The sequence below is a fragment of the Eubalaena glacialis genome, chromosome 10 (assembly GCF_028564815.1).
Source record: "Eubalaena glacialis isolate mEubGla1 chromosome 10, mEubGla1.1.hap2.+ XY, whole genome shotgun sequence".
Classification (NCBI taxonomy): Eukaryota; Metazoa; Chordata; class Mammalia; order Artiodactyla; family Balaenidae; genus Eubalaena; species Eubalaena glacialis.
The window spans coordinates 38,938,811-38,959,096 of record NC_083725.1 but is presented as its reverse complement, the minus strand read 5'-3'; positions in this window follow the sequence as shown (position 1 = coordinate 38,959,096).

The following is a 20,286-nucleotide window of genomic DNA, read 5'->3' as shown; positions in this document are numbered from 1 at the left end:
ATTTTTATTCTCTCCAAATTATTTTCAATGAGAAAATTTTTTCCATATAACTTTGAGATTATTTTATGGCTCCCTTAGAACTAGGTGTAAAGTCATTTTCAAGCCAGACTTACTAGCACAGATGGCATTTGCTTTACAAATATTTCCAGTGGAATTTGATATATCATTCAAGTACTACTAACATTTCTGAAAAATCAAGCAGGAATACAAATTCAGTAAAAAAGAATAAGCCAAATAAAAATAATTAACTAAAAAAAAAGGAGGATATATCAAATAGCAGAAAATAAAGTTAAAGATATATAGATTAAACATAAAATATAGTTGAAGTATTTTTTGAGTTAAACCTCATAGGTATCATGCAAGCCCTTTTTAATATCTGCTTAACCTTTACAGTTTATATTTTGACCTAGCAAATTCATTTCCATGAATATACCTCAAGGAAATAATCAGTGACGACTGCAACATCTGTGTAAGATGATATTCAGTTTCATACACCAGCATTTATAATAGAAATTTTGAATATAGCCTAGATATTAAAAATTTCAAAATAATTAAAAGCTATGGAGATAGGATGGCAGCTCAGGGGCAGTGGTAAGCTCACAGGGAAGGTGTCATAGCAGGAAAGACAGTCTGAAGGTGGCCAAGCCTGAGGCAGGAGGACATGTGAGCAGTCAGTGACCTGGAGCGATTAGGAGTATAGCTGCACAGAATGCCCTAGACCTGGGTATGAAGAATCCCTGCCTAAGGCATGCATTTCAGAGGCCTAACTCCTTGGAGTGTCTTTCTTTGCAGCATCATCCAGAAAGGATACTCCAAGTCTAGACCAGGAATCATGCACGACTGTCCCTGTTTCTCCCTTTGGGGACATTCTCTAACCTATTTCTCCCCAGTCCCATGTGGGATAAAGCAGATGCCCCCAAAACCACAAGGACTCATGCCTATGGGATCTTCCTTGGGCCCCTTAGCTTCTCCATAGTTTTAGGAAAGCAGTTAGTGAGAAAATTCATCCCATGAGGCCATATTTTTTCTAACTGGATTGAGAGAGATTTATGCATGAGAAAGATACTGATGTGCTGAGTTCTACCCTTATTACTGAGGAGATTTCAGGACTCTGGGCAACAGACTTCACTCACTTGAACCAAACAGGTGGCCAGTACATTGCCTCTTGCTCTTCTACCTTCTGATCACTGTGCTCTCTCTAATCAACATCTGAGGTCTGTAGAGAGTCCTCCACCACTGGTATCCCTTCACAGATTGCCATTTCATGTCAAGAATTCCTCCAGGAGAGTCTCAGCCTATCTCCTGCAAAGGCATTCATGACCATCAACAAGTTTTGTGCACTATTACTGCTAAATGATGTGATGTGAGGCTTTCCCCTATTGGTCTTAAGACATACTGGATGAGAGATAGATATTTCTTGTCCAAAAGGAAACATTCTTGCTCTCTTCAAGACCCCTCACCTATCCTCCCTTTTGCTGTCATGGTATGGAAGGCAGGAAGGCAGGGAATGTGGTAATATTGAAAGAGATTTCATTCTAAGATTTCAGTGATTATAGGTTATAGAGTTCAAGAGAAAACAGGATTTTAGGATATACTGCTCTACTATATTTTTACTGGAAAATTCTGTAAGGAAAATTTCACATGAATAATAAATGTATATCATTCATATTTTTCCTGCCCACTCTGAGTAAAGACTTGCATTTATGGTTACTATCAATAAAATATGGTAACAAACTTTGAGAGTCATTGGAAACCAATATTCATGAGCTGCAGGATGGATGATTCAGTGTCATGAGAAATTACACAATCAGCAATAAATAAGAATTAATAGGGCATTGCAGAAACAAGAACATCTATGTTGTTTCAATAACAACATGTTCAGAAAATCCTGTTTTAAGTAATAACAACATTGCTCTTTTTTCCTGGGAGATAAAAAAATTAACCAAGAATGGTGCATTTGACAATAAAGAACAGGAAAATCTTGGTTTTGGATCTTAACAGGAAGAGGTAGTGTCTAGACAATGTGAAGAATATCTGATGCACTGATTTAACAATAAACTAATACAGATGAACCTTCACCCATTTTTCTAAATCTTCATTGATATGTCTCTATACTTTACATGTACCCCTGAGTTTTTAAAGTAATTTAAATTATATTATTAATGTAGACATATTGCCCACAAAAATTATTTTTTGGCCCCCTCAAAACCTATTGGTGGCCTTCTGCCTGCATGCAGGGAAGTTAAGCAAATAAGGAACTATGTTGAGTACAATGGAATCCAGGTTTCTTACCTTTGGAAAAGAGTGTTATAAATACTGAAAGAGGCAAATCTAGAATGAACCCTGTAGTATTGCATTAGAATTTGTGTTATTGGTATAATCTCATGGATTTCAATGTATTAGAGATAGAAATATAAATTTGATAGAGAAAAGGATGTTTATACATGCAAATGTGTTTGTGTTATAGTTCCGTACATTGTGAAGGTCTCTGAAAAGCAACACAGCAGTAGCAATGAGCACCCTTAGAGCATAGATCTTGCACCCTGATTACATTCTGTAGTAAAATAACCCAGAGATTCTTGAAAAATGGCTGATGCAGGCTTGGGGTAAGGAAAGTACAAGATGAACCTAGAACATCTTGTTTTGCCGAAAGTAGGAAAACACTCAGAAATGATGAGGACATAACAAAAGGACACAGGAGTTAGATTAAAGGAATTCCTAACAGCCAAATGTGAAACAATTTGAGCAGAAGACATGTAATACAAATAATGGATTATAACATACTGAATGAATTAGGAATCCATAAATGAGAAAATGCATAAGTAAGTAAATAAATAACCAGAAGAGACTATTTCTTACAATAAAATGTCAACTAATAAATGTAGAAAGAATGGTGGAATCAGATAATCACTATTTGGCAATCATCATAGTAAAAATTCAGACAAGATAAAATCATCAATGGATGCTGAAATGGTGGGAGAAGGTGGGATGAGGAACAGAATTTTATGTAGTCTCAAAATATTTCCTCATAAATTATTTATTATTTACAAAGGGAAGACATGTAACTTTACAATGAAGGTATCCAGAGATTCTATCTTCACTAAATGATCAAAGTAAGTCTACAAATAATGGGGCCAATCAACATCATGTGCCACAATGGAAGGATGCAATGAAAGAATGCAGCATCAATTCTCTGGTATTCTAGACAAAAGTGCATGACCTAGGTACAATCATGAGGAAACACTGAACAAAGTCACTTTGTTGATAGGAACAATGGGAGATTGTTTCTGAAGTAAGATTGAGGGTTATATGAAGTGATGCTCTCCATGAAGAAAAACAGAAATAAAGGATGATAGTCCATATTCTGCCTTTTGCTATCAGTTTGTTATTTTTTTTTTCTTTTATGCATGATGTCTTTAGATGAGGACAGTCTCTTTCTTTCTCTTAGAGCTAAGCCCTTTTGTTAATATAATAATCTTTCTCTTTCTGAGATATATTGTCATTGTGTTGTAGTATCCTGTTAAGAGTTAATAAATGTTCTCCAGTCCAATTAGGCAATGTGTGCAATGGTCATTCTTCAGGGGATCAAAGAAATTTTGATATGACTGAATGGCATCTGAAAAAAAAAGTTTAACAGACCTAAGTCAGTCCTACTGAGTCAGGATAAGAGTTCAATCTCCTGAGGAAGGAAGCAAGTCAATCAGCTAGGTGGATATCATGAGATATCCCAAGGAATAACAAAGACCAAGAAAGTTATCCACATTAGCAAGAACAAGATAATTCTGTGACATTGTTTCTCTAATATAACATGGCAAAGAATCATTGTTAAAGAACTTGATAACAATGTAGCTTTGCTGGGCCCTGCTTCCAGAGATTTTGATTCAGTAGGTCTGGTGTGGAACTCAGGGAAGTTTCCTCACTATCAAAATCTTAGGTGATTTTTTTCCACATTAAATTAGACAACAAATACTTTAACAATATCTTTCAAGACTCACCCTGTTGTTGTTAATATTAACAACTTTCCTGGTCTTTGTAATTTCTGGGAAGGATCTCTGACCCTCTGCACAGTTTCCACTAAACTAATTACTCTGCTACCTCACCAGTACAAAAGAAAGTGCTTGGTGGGCAAATAATGGGCCACACTTTGCAAAGTACTGCCTTATAGGATTAAAAAGTGCGTATATATCCAGTGAATTCCAGATTGTCACACAAAGGAAAAGATATTAGTCAAGCCCAGTTCAAAGTTGGTTCCTGAGCAATGAGCTCAAGAGCAAACTTCTCAATGTGGCCTCCTGTTGAAGTGTACCTCCTCTCACCACAGCATTCCTCTGGCATCTAGTCCCAGGAAATAGTCTTTGAGAATACCCTGCTTCCCAAGTCTCTCTTACTCCCTTCTGGGATGTCTCATAATTCTTTTCATTTATTTTCTACCAAATTTTTAGAAAATGGCAAAATTAGAAGTCTTAACCTTTGTAGACAACAGGATCTATGACAGTGCCTGATACATTCCAGATGTCCTCAAATTATATGTTAAATTAAAAGAATCACTCATGTACTCTTGTATTTGTTTTATATTGTTGTGTAACAAGTTACAAAAAGTTAGCTGAAACAAAACAGTTTCCATGGAAATCTTGCATAATTTAGCTGGGTCTTCTGCTCAGGGTCTCATAAGGCTTAAATCATGATGTTGACTGAGTGTGTCCTTATCTGGAAACCCAACTAGGGAAATATCCACTTCCAAGCTCCCTCAAGTTGTTGGAAAATTTATTTTTTTCTTACAATTATATGACTGAGGTCCCTGTATTCTTTTTTTTTTTTTTAAACGTTTCTTTAATTAATTAATTAATTTATATTTATTTTTGGCTGTGTTGGGTCTTCGTTTCTGTGCGAGGGCTTTCTCCAGTTGCGGCGAGCGGGGGCCACTCTTCATCGCGGTGCGCGGGCCTCTCTCTGTCGCGGCCTCTCCAGTTGCGGAGCACAGGCTCCAGACGCTCAGGCTCAGTAGTTGTGGCTCATGGGCTTAGTTGCTCGGCGGCATGTGCGATCTTCCCAGACCAGGGCTCGAACCCGTGTCCCCTGCATTGGCAGGCAGATTCTTAACCACTGCGCCACCAGGGAAGCCCGGTCCCTGTATTCTTGCTATCTGTTGGTCAGGATCTGCTCTCAGTTAGATGTCCCTCTCAGGTCTTTGCCACACAGCCCCTTCCGTCATCTTTTTTCTTATACTTTGAATCTCCTTCTTTCTCTAATCTCTAGAACTTTTTAAAAATGGGGTCACTTTGGTTAAATCAGACCCACCTACACTTAATGGATGACGATTATAAAGGGTGTTCACACCTCTCAGAGGCTATTTTCTAATTCTGCCTGCCACAAACCTTAATAGTTAAAGTTCTTTAAGTATTCACTCCAATTTGTAGGTTGTTAAATTTCACATGGAAGCTCAATAGCTACAGACTTTACTATCTACCATGTGTAGTCAGAAAAACAATCAGTCATGGCAATATGATCAGTGGATTATTTCCTAAATGGACTTTCTTTACCTGGGGTGTAAACAAGGAATGTCACTTACCATCTGGTTCTATAAGGATTAAGTCATTAGCCACTGCAGTACACTATCAAAGGAATTCAAGACAAAAAGTACTCTGTGCTTTGGGAAAACAGGCAAAATATAGCCTTAGATAATTATATACATATATTTCAGAAAAAATGTTAATAAACTCACATTCTTGCCTCTTCCCATATATAGAAAAGCACTAAAATCATTAATTGGATATCTGATCCACATTACTAGCAGTAACCTTTTGCCAAGATGTATGCTTTACTACATGTATCCCCTAGCTAAAATCACATATATACTGGCTTCTCCCCTTACGTCTTCAGAGGATTTCCTCAGAGACATCTGAAAAGATGTCTCCAGGTCAATAGTCCTCAGTAAGACACTGAATAAAACTCACCTCACAGCTCTTACCATTGTGCTTTGTTTTTTCCAGTTGACAAGGGCTAAAATGTCTCAAAGTCTAGGACTACAGCAATATCTACTCACACAGAAGGAAGAGAAGAAAATGACTGTTAAGGATTTATTTTACCTTTGGCGAGATAATTGGAGGAAATTGATGCCTGACATTTGCCCTTCCCTTTACTTGTGTAGATGATAACATACTAGCTAACTTAGAAAGAGTGTTTGCTGTGATCAGGGACAGTGCTAATACATACATCATGTGATTTCATCTTAAATGAATCTTATGAAGTTTGCTATCACTGTGCCATTTTACAAATGATGAAACCTAACCTAAGAGAGTTATCAGATATATACTATATATATCTTCATTCTTTTTTGATAAATATCTATTTTTTAAAAAAAAGTCTAACTCATTTTGAATTGTTTCTATCCATATATAGATGGATCACCTTTCTTGATCTTTTCACAACTCATGTATGAGGTTATGTATTAAAGAGATTAAAATAAAGATTATTTTCTTACTGTGTTTGCCCCTAAATTCATGTTTTTAAATGAGTTATTTTTTCAGCTCTAGTAATGTACAAATGAATGTGAACTTTGTAAAAGACTAAAGACATTGTTTTCTAAAACATATAGTGTATTCAGTATGACACAAAAGAATTCACTGCATCTGACCACCTTTAAATTCTCAGAGAAATGTTTAAAACCTAGATTAATTAGACAAGTTAATAATGTTTCACTAAACTGAAACATTAAACTTTGAGTATACAGAATTAACTACACCTAAGTAATTTTCAAAACTAAATAGTTTATTTTATAGGTGTGCTTGTTAATATAAATGTAGAAACAATACTGCATTAATGAATATAAACGTGCATGTAAAAATAATTTTTCATAAGCTATGTATATTAGACTAAATAGGAGCTTGAGTAAATAATATTTTATTCTACGTGTAAAAATTTTTAAAGTAGTTTACCTTATTGGACAAAACTATATTTATGTAAAATTTAGTGAGGAATACTTTGCAGTTAATATGTACATTAAAAAATTTACATGAGTTAATTCCCACAACAGAAATAAAAATAAACCAATATATGGATTGATATCCCATTACTACTCCTGTTATAAGGAATCATTTATAAAGTTAAATAAGGTTTGCATTTTAACATTGCCAGTATACTCTCCTCAAGTATACAAAATAGTTTGACCAGATGTTTATACCTTTAATGAATATAGCATACATGGAAATAGAATCTCAATTCTAAGGATTTTAGTAAGAGTTTATAAAAACAAATTTCTGGATTGAAATAGCAAAAGATTAATTTAGAATATATAAGACATAAACTATATAGTCTTTTCATTTAAAGCTAATTAGCTTTCAATATCCAGATCATGGCATTTTCCCCCTATTGAAACTTAAATAAATTCTGATTTGTTTTATTGTTTACCATGACATATATTATTTTTGTAAAGCATGATAATGTAAATCAGGCCAATTTTTGGTAATGTCTGCTCTTTCAGCAACTCTTTATGATTTCTTATAACTCAAAAAAGTATTTCTCTGATTGTATGAGTTAGTTTCAATTATCCTGAGAAAAATTTTGAAGCCTACCGATGTGAACTAAGCTTGGCATAGTGCTTAATCCTCTGTGTAATGCTTGGTCTACATCTTCTATTTATTTTTTCATTCAGCAAATGTGGACAATTATGAGGCATTATGGAAAATACTAGAAACAACAAAAAACATTTTCTGTCCCTAAGTGATACCATATACATCATAGGGAGAGAGACAGTATATCATAATGTGATCTAAGAAATAATAGAAGTGAAAATATGCCAATCTGGAATCAATAAAATATTTACCTAAACCAGACCAGGCAGACAGGGATGGTTTATTGGTAAAGGTGTTATCAGAGTTGACTTTTGGAAGATGACTTTTTAAAAGTTTTGCCATGCCTTAAATCTTATTGAAAAAATAGAAGTCAACAAAGTAAAACTTCCTTTTCTAGAGTCAAATCTTCATAATATGAACCTACACAACATTCTCTCTAATTACTAAGGAAAAATGTATCTCTGCCCTGATTTAGGTCCAAACTTTACACTTAAGGTCTGGATCCCATGCTTTCTTTCTTCTGTAAGGACGTTGCTCCTTTGATTATATCCTTTGGCAATTATCATGCAACTTGAACTGGTGATCATGAACTGAGTGTTGTCTGGCCCACTCAGCCACAGAAGTAAAAATGGACAGTAGTTTTCATCATCAAATGGAAATGATATAAACAGGACCAGGCTCAAGCAGGTCATGAAGGCACAAGTAAGTTGCACAAGGGAATGACTTAGATGCCCATGGCCACTACTCCTGATATTTTGCCTTCTCTCCCTACTTGTAACTCTAGGCTCATGGGGAGTTCCCTAGAATGAGTTGAATGAAGAACAAACACAGGACTGGTTTACAGATGATTCTGCATGATATACACACACCATTGAAAACTGGACAGCTACAGTGCCATGGTGTTATCTGGGATAATACTGAAGGACAATGATAAGGGGAAATCTTGTCAGCAGGCAGAACTTCAAGCTGTGCACCTGGTTGATCCTTTTGCCTGGAAAGACAGATGACCAGACGTACATGTCTGCATCAATTTGTGAAACGCGGTTAATATTTTGGCAGGATGGTCAAGGACTTGGAAGAACAAAATACGATTGGAAAATTGGTGACAAGAAGGTCTGGTAAAGAAATCTGTATATAGATCTCTCTAAATGGGCACAGAATCTGAAGATATTTGTGTCCCATGAGAATGCTTACCAAAAGTGACCTTAGCAGTGGAGGATTTTAAGATTAACACTGAACTTCCAAAATGGCACCATTCCTCAGGGTATCAACCAGTTACCTGCCAGGTAGACTGCTTCCATCATAGAAAGAGAGTGCTTTGTTCTTACAGAAAGAGATCTTTACTCTGAATATAATTTGCTTTCCTAGACTGCAATGTTTCTGCTAAAATTGTCATCTTGGAAATTATGGGATGCCTTATTATGATATTACAATTTATAATAAGAAAAATGTATTTGGTCTTTCTCCTTGTTTTTGGCACAGAATTCTTAAAACCCTTGGAATTTTCCAAGTGATGAAAGTTATGAAACTGTCTTTTGTTATGTTAATGAGGTGACTGGACTGCACCTACAGATAGGTCTGCTTGCCAAAGGAGCCAACTATGTGATTAGAGGGATGGAACTTTCAGTTCTACCCTCTTGACCTCTGGGAACGGAGAGGAGCTGGAGGTTGGGTCTATCAGCAGTGACCAATAATTTAATCAGTTGTGCCTATGTAAGGAAATCTCCATAAAAACCCAAAAGGGCTGGGTTCAGAGAGCTTCCAGAAGAATAAGCACGTGGAAGTGCTGGGACAGTGGTGCACTCAGAGAGGGAAAACTTCCCTATACATCTCTTCCATCTGGCTGTTCCTGAGTTGTATTATTTTATAATAAACTGGTAATATAGTAAATAAACTGTTTCTCTGAGTTCCATGAGCTGCTCTAGCAAATCAGTCAAACCCAAGGAGGGAGTCACTGAAAACTCTGACATACAGACAGTTGAGTCAGAAGCACAGGTGATAACCTGGGCTTTTGGTTGGTGTCTGAAGTGGGAGAGGTGGACAGTCTTAACCTGTGGGATCTGATGCTATTTCCAGGTAGATAGTGTCAGAATTGAGTTGAATTGTTAAGACACCCAGTGTTTGAGAATTGTTAGTGTGGAAACACCCCTCTCCCCTCCACACACTGGAAATTGGGATCAGAACCATTACTTATCTACTGGCATTGTGTTCCACACAGCACTGCTGGTGACCAAGAAATTCATTTCACAGAAAATGAAGTGCAGAAATAGGTCCATGCTTAGTGAGTCCACTGATGTTACTGTGTCTCCCATTGTCTTAAATCACTGGTTTCACAGAATGGTGGAATAGCCTTTTGAAGACTGAGATATAGTGAGAGATAGGTGACTCTGGGAATCAAGGGATGGAAAATTGGGTGGCACTTCTTCATATTACCTCTAGTGATCCACAAGCAAAAATTTTTCTTCTTGTTCCCAAGACTTTAGGCTTTGATGCTCTAAAGGGCTTAGTTGCAAATAGAGAAATGTTTCCAATAAGCAGTAAAATGCCACCAAATGGGAAGTTAAGACTGTCACCCATTTTTGAATCATCATGACACTGAATAAGCAAGCTAGGCAGAGGTCTGTAATAACTGATCGTATCAAATTAAAATTGAGTTGATACCACACAATGGGATAAGGAGGAGTATGTTGGAATGTAGGAGATCGTGTAATGTGTGCCTTGTGCATTCCATATCTTATGATGAAAGTCAATAGAAAATAAATGTAAGTAAGCTAAATAAATCCAAACAATTCAGGCAGGAGAGCTAATGAGACAGAACTTTCAAGAATAAAGGTTTGGGTCACATCACCAGGCAAAGAACCACAACCAACTGAGGTTCTTGTTGAGGGCAAAGGAACTATGGAATGAGTAGTTGGAAAAGGGAGTTATAAAAATACCTATGACCATGTATGCAAGTTTCAGAAATAAGGACTATAATAGTTATGATTATTTATCCTTTATTTTGATATGATTATATTTGTATATATAAAATATTTTTGTTTATTCTCCCACTTTCTTCTTTTCATCTGATATAAGATGTATTAATGTATTATTCTGGATTTCAATAACAGGTTATCAAAGGGGGATATGAATCAGAAGAAGAATTAACATCACCTAAAGATAAAAGAGGGACATTTTATACTCTTTTGGGGAACTAGTTAGGATGTTTTGCCCTTTCACACAGCAATTAACCAATTTCTGTATTCTCTGTTATTGATAACACTATTTTTTTAGCTCTATTATGGCAGTCCTTACAATGTGTCTTAGAATTTCTCATGCATCTATCTGTCTCCTCAATACTTTTCATGCCCTGAAATTACAGGAACTATGTCTTGTTTAACTTTGTTCCCCCCGTAATGCACGGCATAATCCCACCTAGATTAGGTGCTCAATTAACATTTGTTGTACTGAAACATTTAACATTTAAAATGTAAATATCTATATACATCATTAATTCAAATTATTTAATCAGCAGTTTTTGTACTCCAGAAAAACTACTTTGACTATTTTGTGCAGTATGTCATCATCAATTATTAACTGGAATCAGATTCTAAACTGTGAATGTTAGGATAAATATAAAGCTTATTTATCATTATAAGAATTAATTTATGACCAAATGTTTAGTTGTTTGTATGTTTCAAATTGATTTTTCTGCTTACATGACAGAAATAGACTTGAAGGTATTAAACTCAAATGATTATTTTCATTGATTAATAGCATTAGATACGGATTTAGAGTAAATCCTCAAAATATAGAATTACTGACCACTAAGAAATACTTCTGAAATATGATTAGTAAGCTAAAGATGCACTATAAAGGTAATTGTTTTGAGTAAGAGGGGTGGGATTAGGGATCTTGGAAGTCTTTGTGACCCAGTGGTCTGCACTAAATATTTATTTGGGTTTGTTTCTATTTGGGAACATGCCATATCCTAGAAAGTTTCATAACCAGGACTGTGGCCAAATAAAATAATTTTCCTTACAAATAATCTTCAATGGATAAATTTATTAAATGACTTAGAATAATAAATGATGAGTAAACACATCATTCTCAATTTCTTGTCTGCAAGTTGGAAAGTCTCCTTACCCAACTAAGAAATACACCAGTATTAGGGAAGGGCATACTGGACTTTCTGCAAGACTTCCACCAATAAGTACACTAGAAACCAAACAAGTGTACCCATGTCTGTCAGTATCTTAGCACTTGCATCTTAAAACTATCTTTTTACTTTTTCTTCTACAGTGGGCTCTGAAATCCTTGAGAGCAAAGATAATGTTCTCTTATTCACTCAAACATGACTGGGGCTCACCTTAGATATGATTCTTTAGATGTAGAATCTGAGTCAGGGTTTCAGGGACATGTGATTTATGGGAGAAGTGATCTCAAATGAAAGGGAATTTTTAAAGTATGATAGAACAGGGGAAGGTGATAAGCAAGGAAGTGGTCTCAGCTGGAATCTGGAGCATAATTTGAAAAATTTTAAAATCATGGAGGCTGCCATCAGTTAGAACCCCCCGATTAGTTAGACACTGACTGCAGACTGTTTGGGGATGATGGAGGGAGGTTGTCAGATTGGGTGAAAAATGAGTTAGCTTATGTCTTCTAAAAACCCAACGCCAAGATGGGATAAGCCATGCAAGATAAGTATTGGGAATAAGGCCTGAGAGAGAAAATAGAAAGGGAGTCCTGACCTTTGTGAAAAAAAGTAGGAAAAGAGGGAAGATTGGGAGATATGACAACTAAATGCAATGTATCCTGAAACAGAAAATGACCATTACGGGGTTGGGCCTGGCCAGAGTCTGAGCTGTCTCCATAGAACCCACGGTGGATCCAGATCCATGATTACTGCAATCCTGGGACCTGACTTCAGTGGATCTACACTGGTGGCCTGGTGAAAACAACACCTGAGAGACACCAGGACCAATTGCCAGCATACCCACTGTTCAGGTGGAGCTGAGAGCAGTGCCAACAACAGTGTAATCTGAGAGCTCACACAACAGAGCACACCCACAGATGAACAGCTCCAGAAGAGGAATAATCAGTGACTTGTCTCCCAGTGGGAGTCCTCCAATCTCTCCTACCTTGCACTGCAGATCACAAACAACACTGTCAAGAAACACATCGGGGGGCCTCTACTCCAACAACTAGGAAGAAGACACTGCCCCTTACAGGACAGTGACAACCACAGAGAAATTAGAAGACCCTGCTCAATAACCAGTGCAGGCTCTGGTGACCACAAAATCAGTCACACCTCCTATCAAGAGGATAACAGCCAGCATATACTAAAGAAAGAAGTGGCAGACATCCATACTAAAAACAGCCCTGACAACAAAAATTATTAAACCCATGCAGGCTACACAGTGCTGTTCCCACATAAAAGTAGCCCTCCAAGACAGTTTGAGGGTCTGGCATTGGGAGGAAGAACCCCAAAAACATTTAGCCATGAAGGGTCTTGAGTGAGGGAGCTCCACAGTGCTGGGGGAAACAGAGACTCCACTCTTGGAGGGTGCGCACAAGGTCTCACATACCTGGGATACAGCACAAAGCAGTATCTCCATAAGAACCTGGGCTAGACCTACCTAGGGGTGTTGGAGGGTCTCCAGGGAAGGCAAGGGTCAGCTGTAGCTCACTGTGGGTGCAAAAGCACTGCTAGCAGAGACCCCAGGGAATATTGATTGGCGTGAGCTCTCCCAGAGGTTCACATTTTGGCACCAAGACCTGGCCCCACCCAACAGCCTGCAGGTTCCAGTGCTGGAATGCCTCAGGCCAAACAGCCAACAAGATAGGAACACAGCCTGACCCAACAACAGACAGGCTGCCTAAAGTACTAATGAGCTCACAGCCACCTCAAAACACACCATTTGACACAACCCTGCCCACTAGAGGGACAAAACCCAGCTCCACCCACCATAGTGCAGACACCAGTCCCTCCCACCAGGAAGCCTACACAAGCCCCTGGACCAACATCACTCACCTAGGGGCAGACACCAGAAGTAAGAGGTACTATGATCCTGCAGTCTGCAGAGAGGATACCACAAACACAGAAAGTTAGACAAAATGAGCCAACAGAGAAATGTGTTGCAGACAAAGGAAAAGAAAAAAATCCACAAGAATGACTAAATGAAGAGGAACTGGACAATCTCCTGGAAAAATAATTCAGAATACTGATAATGATGATAATCCAAAATCTTGGAAAAAAGAATGGAGGAACAGACTGAGAAATACAAGAAATGTTTAACAAAGAGATAAACAATTTCAAGAACAAAAAACAGAGATGAACAACACAATAACTAAATTGAAAAATACACTAGAAGGAATCAACAGCAGAAGAACAAACAAGTGAGCTGGAAAACAGGTTGGTGAAAATCACTGCTGCAGGACAGAATAAAGAACAGAGAATGGAAAGAAGTGAGAGCAGTCTCAGAGACCACTGGGACAACATCAAATGTACCAACATTTGCATTATAGGGTTCCCAGAAAAATAAGAGAAAGGGAAATGGCCTGAGAAAATATTTTAAGAGATTATAGCTGAAAGTTACCCTAATATGGGAAAGGAAACAGACACCCAAGTCCAGGAAGCACAGAGAGTCCCAGACAGGATAAAGCCAAGGAGAACACTCCAAGACACATAATAATTAAACTAATAAAAATTAAATACAAAGAAAAATATTAAAAGCAACAAGGGAAAAGCAACAAATAACATATAAGGGAATACCCATAAGGTTATCAGCTGATTTTTTAGCAGAAACTCTGCAGGCCAGAAGTGAGTGGCATGATATGTTTAAAGTGATAAAAGGGAAAACCCTACAAATAAGAATAGTCTACCCAACAAGGCACTTGATCAGGTTTGATGGAGAAAACAAAACTTTACAGACAAACAAAAGCTAAGAGAATTCAGCACCATAAAACCAGCCTTAAAACAAATGCTAAATGAACTTCTCTAGGAGGGGGGAAAAGTGACCACAACTAGAAAGAAGAAAATCACAAATGGGAAAGCTCACCAGTGAAGTCAAATATATGATAAAAGTAGAAAATTATCCACACACAAACATAATATCAAAACCAGCAACCATGAGAAGAGGAGAGTACAAATACAAGAAATTAGAATTGCATTTAAAATTAAGAGACCAGCAACTGAAAACTTGTATATATATACACTGCTATATCAAAACCTCATGGGAACTGTCAACCAAAAATCAACAATAGATACACACACATAAAAGAAAAAGCAATCCAAATGCAACACTAAAGATAGTCATTAAAACACAAGAGAAGAGGACAAAAGAGGAAAAGAAGAAAAAAGATCTACAAAAACAAATCCAAAACAATAGACAAAATGGCAGTAAGAACATACATATCAATAATTATCTTAAATGCAAATTGATAATGCTCCAACCAAAAGACTTAGTCTGAAAGTATACAAAAACAAGACCTGTATACATGCTGTCTACAAGAGACCCACTTCAGAACTAGGGATATATACAGACTGAAAGTGAGGGGATGGAAAAAGATATTCCATGCAAATCAAAACCAAAAGAAAGCTGGAGTAGTAATACTCATATCAGAAGAAATAGACTTTAAAATAAAGACTGTTACAATAGACTAGGACGGACACTACATAATGATCAAGGGATCAATCCAAGAAGAAGATATAACAATTGTAAATATATATGCACCCAACATAGGAGCATCTCAACATATAAGGCAAATGTTAACTGCCATAAAGGCAGAAATCAAAAGTAACACAATAACAGTGGGGGACTTTAACAATCCACTTTCATCAATGGACAGATTATCCAGACCGAAAATCAATAAGGAAACACAGGCCTTAAATGACACATTAGATCAGGTGGACTTAATTGATATTTATAGAACATTCTATCCAAAAGCAGAAGAGTACACATTCTTTTCAAGTGCACATGGAACATTCTACAGGATTAATCACATGTTGGGCCACAAAGCAAACCTTTCTTCCAAGAAAAATAATAAATGCAGGAGAGGGTGTGAAGGAAGGGAACTCCCAATACAATGATGGTGGGAATGTAAATTGGTGCAACCATTATGGAGAACAATATGGAGGTTCCTTTAAAAACTAAATATAGAACAACCATATGATCCAGCAATCCCACTCCTGGGCATATATCTGGAGATAACCATAATTTGAAATGATAAATGCACCCCAAAGTTCACTGCAGCATTATTTTCAATAGCCAAGACATGGAAGCAACCTAAATTTCCACTGACAGAGGAGTGGATAAAGAAGATGTGGTACATATATATGATGGAATGTTACTCAGACACAAAAAAGAATGAAAGTAAGTCAGACAGACAAAGACAAATATCACATGACTTCGCTTATATGAGGTATCTAAAAAATGGTACAAATGGACTTATTTACAAAACAAAAATAGAGTCACAGATGTAGAAGACAAATTTATGGTTACCAGCGGGGAAGGGGTGAAGGGATAAATTGGGAGATCAGGATTAACATATACACACTACTGTATATAAAATAGATAACTAATAAAGAACTACTGTATAGCACAGGAAACTCTGCTCAATATTCTGTAATGACCTATATGGGAAAATAGCTTAAAAATAGTGCTTTTATATATATATATATATATATATATATATATATATATATATATATATATATATATTGTACACCTGAAACTAACACAACATTGTAAATGAACTATACTCCAATAAATTGTTTTTTAAAAAAAGCTAAGCATATCAGTTTTCTATGGGTGCTGTAATAAATTACTATAGAAGCAGTGGCTTAAAAGTGTGAATTTATTTTCTTACAGTTCTGTAGTTCAGAAGTTCAAAATGAGGTCCATTGAAGGAAAATCAAGGTGCTGGCAAGGCTACATTTTTTCCTGCAGGCTCTAGGGGAGAACTCATTTCCTTGTCTTTTCTAGGATTTAGAGATTGCCAACTTCTCATGGTTTGTGGTCCTCTTTCTGCTTTCAAAGCTAGAAACAGTGACTTGAGTTCTCACTTGCATCACTCTAACATCTTCTTCCGCTTCTCTCTTCCACATTTAAGGGAACTTGTAATTACATTGAGCTCACCCAGAGAATCTAGAAGAATTTCTCTATTTTAAGGGCAGCTGATTAGCAATTTTAATTCCTTCTGCAATCTGAATTGATATAATCTAATAGTCTAATATGTACACAGGTTCAAGGAATTAGCATGTATACCAATTTGGGTGCCATTATTCTGCCTCCCACACTAGGAAATCTGAAAGAAATATGGACTATAGTTAATAATACTGTATCAATATTAGTTCATTAATTGTGATAAATGTGCCATAAAAATGCAAGGTATTAATAATAGGGGAAACTAAATGTGGGGTAAGAGGGATTCTCTGTACATTTCACATATTTTCTGCAAATCTAAAATTATTCAAATATAAAATGTTTACTTTTTATAAAGAACACTAAAAAGATAAAATTTATTTTTAAAAAAATTTTTAGTTTCTATTTTACCAAATTAAATGACTTTTTTGTTTGTTTCACTTGTATTGTCAAAGTATAGTAAAGTTTAAGAAGTGTGTTTACAAATAAGGATTATTAAAAGAGCTGGCAAAGATGTAGAAATGGTGCCCCATAGGGACTAATTGAAATTGGAATTTTTTAGCCTGAAAGAAAACAAAAACAAAGCAACATCTTAGCCATTAGAGTTGACATATAATTTTGATGAACCACTTTAAACAACACTGAATTCCATTTGTAAGAGTATTTAGATGGGAGATTCTTGCATTAAATGAACAGTTAAATACATTGCCTCTTGTGGTCAAATTTAATGTTATTTTTATTTTAAAATATGATAGAAAAAGAGGAATACGTTTACCACATTTCAGGAAAAATAAGTTCTTTAAAAATATATTTGCAAGTCTATATTATACTCTGCTATGAATTGAGAGAAATGAAGTTTGGACTTCACCATAATGTTTCACTCTAAATTATATTTAAGTAAACACAAACATCTGCCTGTGATGTTATTAGAGGACTCATCTTGCACCATCAGAGCATAATATTTGATACTCTTTAGGATCATGAAAATTTTAAGGTTTTGCTTCTCTCTGTTCTCAGAGGTACTAATTATATAGTAAAATCTGAAAAATTCTTGTTTCCAATTTTACAAATTAGAAGCTGCCACATGTATTCTTATTAAGGATTTGTTTGAAATTTAGTAAAACAATGATGCCATCTCAGATTTTTCATGAACGATTACTGGGATTGCCACACAAATGTATGTATACACAAAACTGATAAAGGGAAGAATAATAGTATAAGTCCTAGAGCATGTTAACCTTTTTTTCTTTTTCCTTAAATGAAAACAACAAGTAGGGTTGCAATGCCAAAATCTGAGTGAGAACGTGGGATAAGGAAAACCCTCCAAGAAAGGTTGTAAAGGCATTGGAGAACTTAAGTCAGTGGAGCAAAGGAAGTAAATTCTGCTCAATAGAATTCAAAATGCCCATACGAAAGCCTTCGATTGTTATGAAAGTCTAGGGCAAAGTTAAATTAGATTGGAGGACTGTGCTGCACAGAATCATTAGCCACACATTTCAGAGCATTCTAGCACACAGGAGCATAACTGGCAGGGATCTAGCGTAAATAGATAATGAAGGAAACAGTGTGTGCATCAGTAAGGCAAGATATTATAATCAGGACCAATATCATGATCATCTGCCTTCAGCAATATAATCGTAAAGTAGTTTAATTTGAGAATGGAGATAAAAATTAGACGATATTGAAAAGGCAAGGCTGTGAATAAAAACTTTTTAATTACAGATTTTCATGCCTAGGACATATGAAATATCAAAGACACTGGCAGAGAAATGGTTGGATCAAAATACTTTGGTACCACTCTAACCATGTACAAGACTGTATTTCTGGTATTTATTCTGTCAGTAGTAAAAGTACTTTTTCTTCAGAAACACTCTTACCTTCATGAAGATTTCCTTTTCCCACTCCAGGAAAAAATCAGATACATTTATTTTCACTAAGTTTCAAATGACTAAAAAACATGATTAAAATGACATTTACCATGAAGGAATTTGTGTTTTATTAGGTCAAATAAAAAAATAAAATTTTTAAATAAGCAGGTTTGTCAAAAAACATTTGATGAGGAGTAAGCTGTTCTTTTCGTCACTAAACTAATTTACTCTTTTTGTTAAACTAAATGAGGTCCGTGAAGTCATACCCTGTATTATTTATTTTACACTTAAACACAAGTAAATGTTCAATAAATTCTTGAATTTGAGAATAATTGGAAAATTGATTTTGTGTAAACCTAATTACTGTGATTAATATAATTCTTGCAGCTTCACTTTCCATAACTCCTCTATTTGCCAGTTTCACAACAGAATATGCACCCTCCCTCAACCCTGCTTACCACCAGCCCAAGCCACAGCTTAAATATCCTTAATAAAGAGTTACATAAGTTTTCCATATCAGTAAAGCTATTAGGAGACAAATATTGAAGATTGTGCTCCTCTGATGTTCTGAACAAGTCTTCCTCTGTTCCCTTTCTTAGTAATGGACCTGCTGAGCTAAAGTTCATGTTCCAAGATATCTGAGACTAATATGGTTAATATCCTGCAATTGGCTTTCACTCAAATGAATTTAGTCCACAATCCTAAGTGCTCCTCAATCACATTTGATATCTTCTACTGGTGTTCACCAAGATCTCAAACTCTATGTGGCTCAAACTTTTTATCATCCTGAGTTTCCTGCCTCAGCTTTTGAATAACACCTTTTAACAAATAGCCTAGGTAAGAAACCTTGGTCACATGGCACTGTATCTTCTCCCTAAATTCCTATATTTATAGATTTAAGGAGAAAGATTAATGGCATTTGATGACACAGTGTTAGGAACCTAAAAAGTACTCAATAAATGTTAATCTCCACAAATCATAACTGAATGCTTGTAAAATATGTACAGATTGTTACAATCAGGAAAGCAGACTAAAATGTGTAGAAAAAAATGGGAGAAAATCAAATGACTTCTCCAAGCACCTATTTATTAAAAATATTTTCATTGAAGTATAAGTGATGTAAAATATTATATAAGCTGTAGGTGTACAACATAGTGATTCAGAATTTTTAAAGGTTATATGCCATTTACAGTTATTATAAAATACTGGCTATATTCTCTGTGTTGTACAATATATCCTTGTAGCTTATTTATTTTACACATAATAGTTTGTAACTCTTAGTATACTATCCCTATCTTGGCCCTCCCTCATTCCCTCTTCTTACCCACTTTGTCTTTCTCCACTTCTTTGACACTCAGGTTGTTTCTATATCTTAGCAATTGCAAATAATGCTGCTATGAACATTGGGGTGCATGTATATTTTTGAATTAGTGTTTCTGCTTCTGTTTTTTATTCAGATATATACCCAGGAGTGGAATTGCTAGGTCATATGGTTGTTCTACTTTTAGTTTCTAGAGAAACCTCCATGCTGTTTCTCACAGTGGCTGCCCAAATTTACATTCCCACCAATAGTGTGGGAAGGGTTCCCTTTTCTCCATATCCTCACTAACATTTATTTGTGTTCTTTCTGATGATAGTCATTCTGACAGGTGTAAGATGTATTTCATTGTGGTTTTAATTTGCATTTATCTAATGATTAACCATGTCTAGCATATTTTCATG